Genomic DNA, 9,046 nt, shown 5'->3' on the forward strand with positions numbered 1-9,046 from the left:
CTACTCTTTCACTGTTTTCATTTCCAGGAGTAAGCTTTTGGCTGTTGCAAACGGTGTATCAGTCGGTGAGCAATTTCCCATGCCAAATTGGGTAAGTATTTGTTTGGTGTTAGGATTCTTGTCCCATCCAAATGCTCCCATTCTCTTGTCTTTTAAATTCAACACCAAGAAAGTAATCCAGTTCACCAAGATCTTTCATTTCAAACTTGTTGGAAAGGTCACTTTTGACTTGAACAAGTTCTTCAGCATCTTTGGTTATAAGGATCAGATCATCAACGTAAAGGCAAATAACGAATTTATCACCCTTTGTTTTCTCTCGTACATAGACACATGGATCCACAGTTTTCTGAAATCCCATTTTCTTTAAACATGTGTCTAGTTTTTCATTCAGCACTTTGGAGATTGTTTGAGTCCATAAAGACTTTTCTTTAAACAACAAACAAGATCCTCTCCCTTTCCAAGTTCAGTATAACCCTCAGGTTGTTTCATATATATATCTTCTTCAAGTTCACCATTTAAGAATGCTGCAGTAACATCCATTTGATGAATATTCATTTTCTCCTTGACAGCTTGAGATATGACTGCCCTGACTGACTCAAACCTTGCAACTGGAGCATAAACGTCATCATAATCTTCTCCATACACTTGACTATAACCTTGTGCCACAAGTCTAGCCTTATATCTTTGAACAGTGCCATCAGGGTTCAGTTTCCTTTTAAAAACCCATCTACAACCTATGACCTTTCTTCCCTCTGGAAGCTTAGCAAGTTTCCATACACCGTTTTTAAGAAGGGAATTGTACTCATTATCAGCTGCCTCTTTCCAAAGCTTACCATCATGCCTTTGCAGTGCTTCAGATAGAGTTGTAGGCTCAGAATCATAGCTGCTGCTGCTACTATTATTAGTGTACATCCATTCTCCATATCTCTCAACTGGTTTTGTAGCTCTTGTACTCCTTCTTATTTGTGCTTCAGTTTCATGAACATTACCCTCTAGGTTTCTTGTTTCATGATCATTTTCAGTCTCAGACTCTAAATTTAGATCAAGAATTGGACACTGAAATTCATTTTCCTGAGCTGCATCTCCCTTACTTGGCAGACCTTCAAATCTCCATTCTGTGAAAATAACATCTCTACTTAGAATAATTCTTCTCTTCTCAGTATCATAAAGCCTATAGCCTTTTGATGTTTGACCGTACCCCATAAAAATGCACTTTCTAGATTTTGGATCTAACTTCTTTCTTTCATCCTTTGGGATATGCATGTAGGCAGTGCACCCAAAACTTTTCAGATATGAAACATTTGGCTTTTTGCCTGTAAAAGCTCCCTGGGAGTCTTATCACCTAACACTCTTGAAGGACTCAAGTTGTGAACATGCACAGCTGTATTTAACGCCTCAGCCCAGAACCTTTGGGGTAACCTGGATTGAACCAACATGGTTCGGACCTTCTCAATCAAAACTCTGTTTAATCTTTCAGCAACTCCGTTCTGTTCAGGAGTTTTAGGAACGGTGTACTCATGTCTAATTCCACATTCTAACAAGAACGCTTTAAATTCATTAGACTTATATTCCCCGCCATTATCTGACCGCAAGATTTTGATTGATTTCCCAGTAACTTTTTCAACCATGGTTTTGAACTCTTTGAACACACTCAAGACTTGGTCTTTAGTTTGTATAGCATAAACCCAGCAATGTCTTGTGCAGTCATCAATGAATGTTACAAAATATCTATTGTTTCCCAATGAGTTTGGTAAAGGGCCGCACACATCACTGTGAATCAATCCAGCACATCATTGAGACATTGGTTTTCAGAGTGAGTAGGAAAGGGAGACCTGTGTTGCTTTCCCTTGGTACAAAATTCACAAAATGTTATTTTCTTCTTGTGATCAAAATCAAACTTTGATACCATCTTCTTTTGTGACAGTTTACACAAATTATCAACTCCAAGATGACCAAATCTACAATGCCACAAGTCTTCCTTTGACACACTCTGACCACCATCATCAAGAGAAACATATTCATGTTTACTTTCAACACTCAAAACAGAATTATAGTCGGTGTTTGGCCTGATTTTACTAGGCATACATTTTACAATAAACTGATTGTCTTCTTGATCATAATTTGCATAAGCAAGAGTTCTTTTTTCATTCATGATTTTTCCTGAAGCTTGGGGAGAAAATTACACTTCCCCATGTTTCAGGATTTTGGCTACACTTATCAAATTATGAGCAAGTTCAGGTACACAAATCACATCATTTAAGATGCACTTTTCACCCTCTAAATCCAGGTAAACTTTACCAATTCCAACTGAATTAATTTTGTGTCCATCTCCTAAAGTAACAACCAAATTGTTAGTTCTTTGGAATTCATGAAAAATCGTTATGTCGTTACACATGTGCGAAGTTGCTCCTGAGTCCAAGATCCACTTATTATCTAGTGTTTCACAGAGTTTGCCGGATAAACATTGTTCTTCCACAAGTAAAGATGATGGCTTTGAATTCGACGAAATCTTCTTTTTGTGTTGTCTTAACAAAGGGCAAGAGTTCTTATAATGTCCGTCTTTATGGCAGTGATAACACTTTCCTTTTAAAGCTGTTTTTACTCCTCTGCCAGCGCTCTTCACTTTCATAACCTCTTCAGGCTGATGGACCATTCTATCAATGGAACACCGAGTTACATCTGCTAGCAGTCTTTCTGTAACTTGTTCGAAAGAGGGTGCCTTATCCGCAGCACCAAAAGCTGTTACCAGTATGTCATATTGCTTCGGGAGGCTGGATAAAAGTAAACATACTTTTTCTTCATCGTCGACTTTACATCCTAGAAGCGATAACGATTGAAATGTTTCAGTCATTTCTTTTATATGGCCGTTCACGTCATTATTTGTTAACCTCATGTTATAAAGTCGCTTCTTTAGTGACAACTTGTTTAGCCAACTATCCTTTTGAAATTGTCTTTCGAGTGTTTGCCAGACGTCTTTGGCTGATTTTGGCTCTGTCCCGATCAGATACAGCAAACCCGGATCGACGCCCAACACGATTGTAGCCAGCGCCTTCTGTGTTTTCTTCGTGTCTCTGCACTCCCCCGTCACGCACTCGAATAAGTCTTGGTGAATCAGGTACATTTTCATTTGCATCTTCCAGCAACTGTAATTTAAATGCCCTTCAACAGAGGGACGTGCATTACTCCTCCTGATGCCATTTTTCTACGTAGCCGTTATATCTCACTGTCCCTACCACAACCTTTTGTTGTTGATTGTATTCGCTGATTAGCACTAGTACACCGAATAGAGAAACTTACGTCACTTTCCACTTTTAATGTTCAACATCGAAAATGGTTAAGCCTGTCTGGGCCCATAACCTGTAGAATTTAATTAGAAATAATGGCAAAGGACATCTTGCAAGTCCATAACGTTTTAATCAGAAGAGAGACAATGTCAACAAACAACGGACTTAACTCTATGATAAAAGATAGTAACTAATTGCAGTACAAAAACTAATGACGTCATTGTTCATTGATATTTCAACATAAATTGTGTGATTTTGTGAGTTTTGTTCACTCGTAGAAATCATCCAATTTGGTAGAAAAAGCATTCACTTGATATATTACAATGTCTCGCAATCACATCTAGCTTTTTGAATACAGTTCAATCTTATAAATCTAATAAATTCCTCCGCCTCAAAAATACTAGTTTCAATTAAAGCCCTAAATGGTTGTCAGCCATTTTGGTCCTTTATTGCATTACTTATTAGATATGAATAATGATTGTTTTATTAGTTGTTGAGACCATAACGATTTTAGTGTTCCACTAATGGCATTGATATTTGACCCATTGTCTCAAACACAAATATGTCAGCGTGATTGAGATGCTTAACATTAAAATTATAGCCAAAAATATTGGGTGGGTTAGTATTGTTTTATTATGGAAAAATATTATAAGTCCTTGAAGCATGAAAAACAAAAATGTAATATTCCTCATCATTTTATATACAGTGGATTCCTGATGACATCAACACCACCGGACAGAGAGATTGGTAGAATTTAAGCAAGATTGACTTGATCTATTATCAATGAAACACACTTAGATAAAGATCAGACGATTTGGGACGTAGTAAAGATCAGACGATTTGGGACCAACAAGAGGTGTTGACTTTAAACAGAAGTTGACTTTAAGAGTGTAGACTTTATGCAGATTCCCCTGTATTCAAATCACTTTCCAACATCTACTACACCCTGATCCAAACACTGCATAGGGATGATGGGTCACATGTATTATTTTTTTTAATTGGTCTCAAATTACAAAGCTCAATGGTTATATTGTGAATCAATATGTGTCATTTATTATAACGTTTACACCAGTGAGTAAATAAAGCCTTATTAATGCTATATGTGTTGTATTATTGTGAGAGTGAAAAGACCCGTTTCTTCCAGATTATAAAAATGCAATTTGTTATTAGACGTCTATGACTAAATGGCTGGATTAGGAATTTGAGAGTGAAAGGGCACTTACACGTTGGGATATTTCATTGTGAGTAACCTCCCATTACGACTCAGATAAAGATGATGAGTATGGGATTGTATTTTAAGTCATTTGTTGATAGGGGGAAGCATGAAACGTCCACTACATTTCTTTTTATAGATTAAACTAAATGTCACATTCAACTTTATCATATTTTTAAAAAACTTTCTTGGGTTTTTTGGTGGAGGGACTTATACTTAATGAAAACTCTCTCTCTTGCCAATCACGTTTACAAGTCACATCAAGATGACACATCTGACTTACACATTCCAATATTTCTACAAAAGTGGATCACTTCTAAATTTCCAAAGGGAAAATAGGATGGGAGAGATGATCAGATTTAAATAATGCATTGCATTTTAACCTAAGTGGCCAGTATAACCACTTTTTTTTTCTCATGAGAAAAATCAATAACCCTTTTTTTTGGTCACAGAGCTGGGTCTCAATAGTTCACAGAGGGAGAGCACTCCTCTCACAATCAATTGGACCCCTATCTATTCCGGATGCAGTCAAGATTTTTTTCGAATCCCCTATTCACTCGGCAATAAAAGATTGCATAGATGAGTGTTATATCTGCATAAAGTAGTTTGTGATAGACTAGTATCGCATCCAAAGGGCAACAAGCAATTACAATTGCCCTATTTAATTCAACACACATCAGCATAAACTCCAGCTCTATGGGTCTTTTGGTTCCAAAGGATTACTTCGACTAGCCTAGAATCATCTATGTGTCAAGAAAGATGAAGTTATTGTTTGTGATCACGGAAATTCAGCTGTAAACCAAATTCTTATTAATGCTTAACTATAGTTGAAGAATTTATTAATTCCCTTGTAATTAAAATATCAATTCTTTTAGATTTATCAATTCTTCTCCAAGCTGAAGGATAATTTGATATGATAATTCATTTTATGCTTCATTTCTTCATTGATACCATTCTATTTATCATGAGATTAATTATGCATAATTTATACACATTGTTTAGCAAGATTTAGTTTCGATAATATACACTTTAGCTATTCAGTCCCAGAATGTTTTTATAATTTATTTTCATAAACCCTTTAGTTTTTAATTATTTAAAAAAATACTTTTAGTTCTACTTTTTCAAAAATTTTAGTTCTAATTTGTTTTTTAAACTTGTAGTTCCAATAAGATTTTTTTTTAATTATCCCATTTATCTAGAAAGACATTAGTGATTTTTATGTCAGAGAAACAATTTTGTAGAGATATTCAATTTATGTATTCGCCATTTATTTTACAGTTCATACCTTTATTGAATAATTCATAATTGTCGTTTTCCATCGAAACAAAACCAAAGCGTTCTCATTCCAGAACAAGGATGAAAAGTCATGTGGCAGGGTGCAAAAGGTATTTGATGTATCAGAAGGAATCACAGTTCTGATTTAATATGCAATGTTTTTTTTATGACTGATTCTTGTTATTAAACAACAAAACGATACCTTGAAAGATAGAAAACATTGTCCATTATATAGCCATTATATAGCCATGAAAATGAGACAGACCATCATCATAATATCACTATGCTAACTTTTACATTCTGATATAAAGTCCAACGGTTTGCATTGGATGTTTTTGGGTTTTTTTTGGCAACCAAATATGAAAAGGCCTCATTTATACAATTTGACAACTCTTTCATTCGGGGGGGGGGGGGGGGGGGGGGGGGGGATAAAATCAAGAAACTGGTGTATTTAATTAATGCTTACAAGAGACAACAAGATTTAATTTGACCAGTCCAAAAATTAAATGATTTAAATGATCTTTGCATATAAAAATCCATATTAACAAAGACATTTTATTTTTAACTCTTAATGTTGGTGGTATCATTTATTTTTTTTGGTCATAATTTATATATCTCTATGGGTTGTTTGTTACAATTGTACTTCAAAATTTGACTCATAATGTGAATGATATTATACCTCAAATTATTTACCCACTACAGCTGGGTAGGATCTGTTGTCCTCCCACAGCGGACAGGGAGGCACTTACTCTGTCTTCTATACCCCAATATCTGTTTTCCAACTTACTTTCTGTCTCTTTCTTAGAATCAGATTACTTGGTTTTGTCCTGGCCCTGGCCTCACTCCTAGGCTGGGAGGGAAACAGTTAAATGTGTATAGTTTGGGAGATTATATTTTTTCCTTGTAAATCATCTCTCTATAATGTACTGCTTTATTTTTGTTTTTAATATCATGATTTGTAAACAATTGAGTGTATTCCTCTTAACAGGGACCTACGCTTGTGTTTGGGTGAGACTTTTCTTGGGATATATCTGTTCCCTATGTGAACGATTTCCTTTTGACTTACTTCTTCTTGTGAATGTTTTAAATCGTAAATCTAGAATTTGTTTTACTAACCCCTTTTCTTAATTTTTTACTGGCACTAAAATGACTTCAATGAGTTGCTAGGGCAGTAAAACCCTTTTTAAAAATTACATTTTCCAGATGGTACTTAGACCTCTGTTATAAAATTAAATTTTGTAGTGAGAGCAAACTCAATCTCGTATTAAAATGGCCATTTTCTTGTACTTAACCTTTATGATGCATTTCATTTTAGAGTCCTACAATGTCTCGTTATAATAAATGTGACCTAGAGGGTCAATCTGGTATTATGTTGGAATGGATAAGATGGGGCATCGTGGCTCAGCGGTACGGTCTTTGCTTTGTACCCGAAAGGTACCAAGTTCAAATACCCATTGCATTGTGTGGCCTTGAGCAAGTCATCTCGCCCTAGCTCAGTTTGCAGCGCTTCACTGCAGCTGATGCTGGGTTATTCCAGTCTTCCCTTGGAATAGACCCTAAAGAAGAATTTCCGCAATGGGATGAATAAATGGAATTTTATTTTATTATTTATTTAAGATGAAGGAAATTGAGGTTAAATTAAAAATTATAATCAAATTGAAGAGATTTAAAGATTTTATAGTTCTGGAAACAAAACTCATTATCCTCAAATAAATTGTTTTAATTCCTATTCTATAAATCCCTATAATTGTGCAGTTCACGTGTGACAGGATTGATCGATCCCAGGTGAAGTCGAGACTTCTTTCTGATTCCCCTCTCCACCCAGCAGAGATTGGGTAGTTGGGTCTGTTAGAACGTGGAAAGTACTTTGCAATAGACTAGCTTCCTATCCAAAGGGTAGCTAGTAATACTTATTGTCCATTTCGCGCTGTAGACACCAGGATAAACTCCAGCTCCATGTTCCTATTAATGGCGCTGAAAGACTACTACTTTTTACTATAGATGGAATGAAATTGACGTCACTCAGCTCTTTGTTATTGTTTTTAGCCAGCCATTTTAATGATAAGTTCTCACTAAATTCTATCAATCAGACTATAAATGTTTTATGCTTACACATAGTTTAGCTTGTTGATATGTTACATCCGGCTGGTGGTTGTTATGAGTATTTTAGCTTAATGCATAGCATCAATAAGTTAAGTTTTCAATTTAGTCGGGTTCACTTTGACATAATACCATTTTGAGCTGACTGGTTACAAATGTGGGACTGTTGTTTACGTCTTCCTTTTAAAAAATTTCTCCGTGATTCATAAATGTCTAGTGTTTACTCTTTATTCTTAAAATCAAAGGGACACGATAGGTTTCAAAGAGTAATTAAAAAGTCCCGATGGATTAATACGCTGCATGGTAATGTTTAAAATGAAAATATTATTGTCACGAAATCGCAATATAATTCATCAAAATTCTTGGTTTACAATTAATTATTGTCATATTCAAATTTTCAAAAATTTAATAAAATTTCTCTTATTTACTTAGTCTAAATCATTTGTGATTTTCAATTGAAATGCTATTATTTTTTTCTTTAAGAACCAACCATGTGTTATTTGGGCAGGGGGGTCTGGGTTTGTTCGTTTTTTTTTTCAGATCTATTACGCTTTATTATTTGACGTTTTTTATTTAAAAAATATTTGTAAATATCATTCAATATTCTTCAATATGGACATTGTTTGTAGTTTTGATACCTCAAAAGACATTTATTATAACATTTATTTTTGTAGACGATATGAGAAGATTATGTGAATAAATTATTAGGAAAATTGATGTAGATTTTGAGGTCAATTTTAATTTTGATTCAATTTAGTTTCTGGATTTTTTCATTCACTCATTCCTATTCATTCCATGTGGAAGCGTTATGGGTCAACAAGTTTTTTAAAGGAATTTCCATCATGGATGAGCCAGCTCAAACAGAGATAAATATTATAAAACTGTTAGCTATGAAATGAAAATTTTCTGGGTTCAAGTGTAATACCTTATACACTCGGTCATTTCACCCCCACAGTTTTACAATGTTCTATCTGCTTTGCAATGCTTGATTATTTGCCCAGCATGTCATGATTTCATACAGTACAAGTCATGTGTTTGATAGTAGCTATCGTTAACATATAGCCTGGCACTAGAACTCTCAAGGACTGGCAGTTTGACGTCATTTTTTAGGTTTGTGTAGCGTCTAGTGAGTTGTCGTTAGTAGAGCTCAAGGAAACAAGTTATTTCATTGGTT

Source organism: Berghia stephanieae, chromosome 8 (assembly GCF_034508935.2).
Source record: "Berghia stephanieae isolate SIO BIC M18660-M18661 chromosome 8, UCSD_Bste_1.3, whole genome shotgun sequence".
In the NCBI taxonomy this organism is placed as follows: Eukaryota; Metazoa; Mollusca; class Gastropoda; order Nudibranchia; family Aeolidiidae; genus Berghia; species Berghia stephanieae.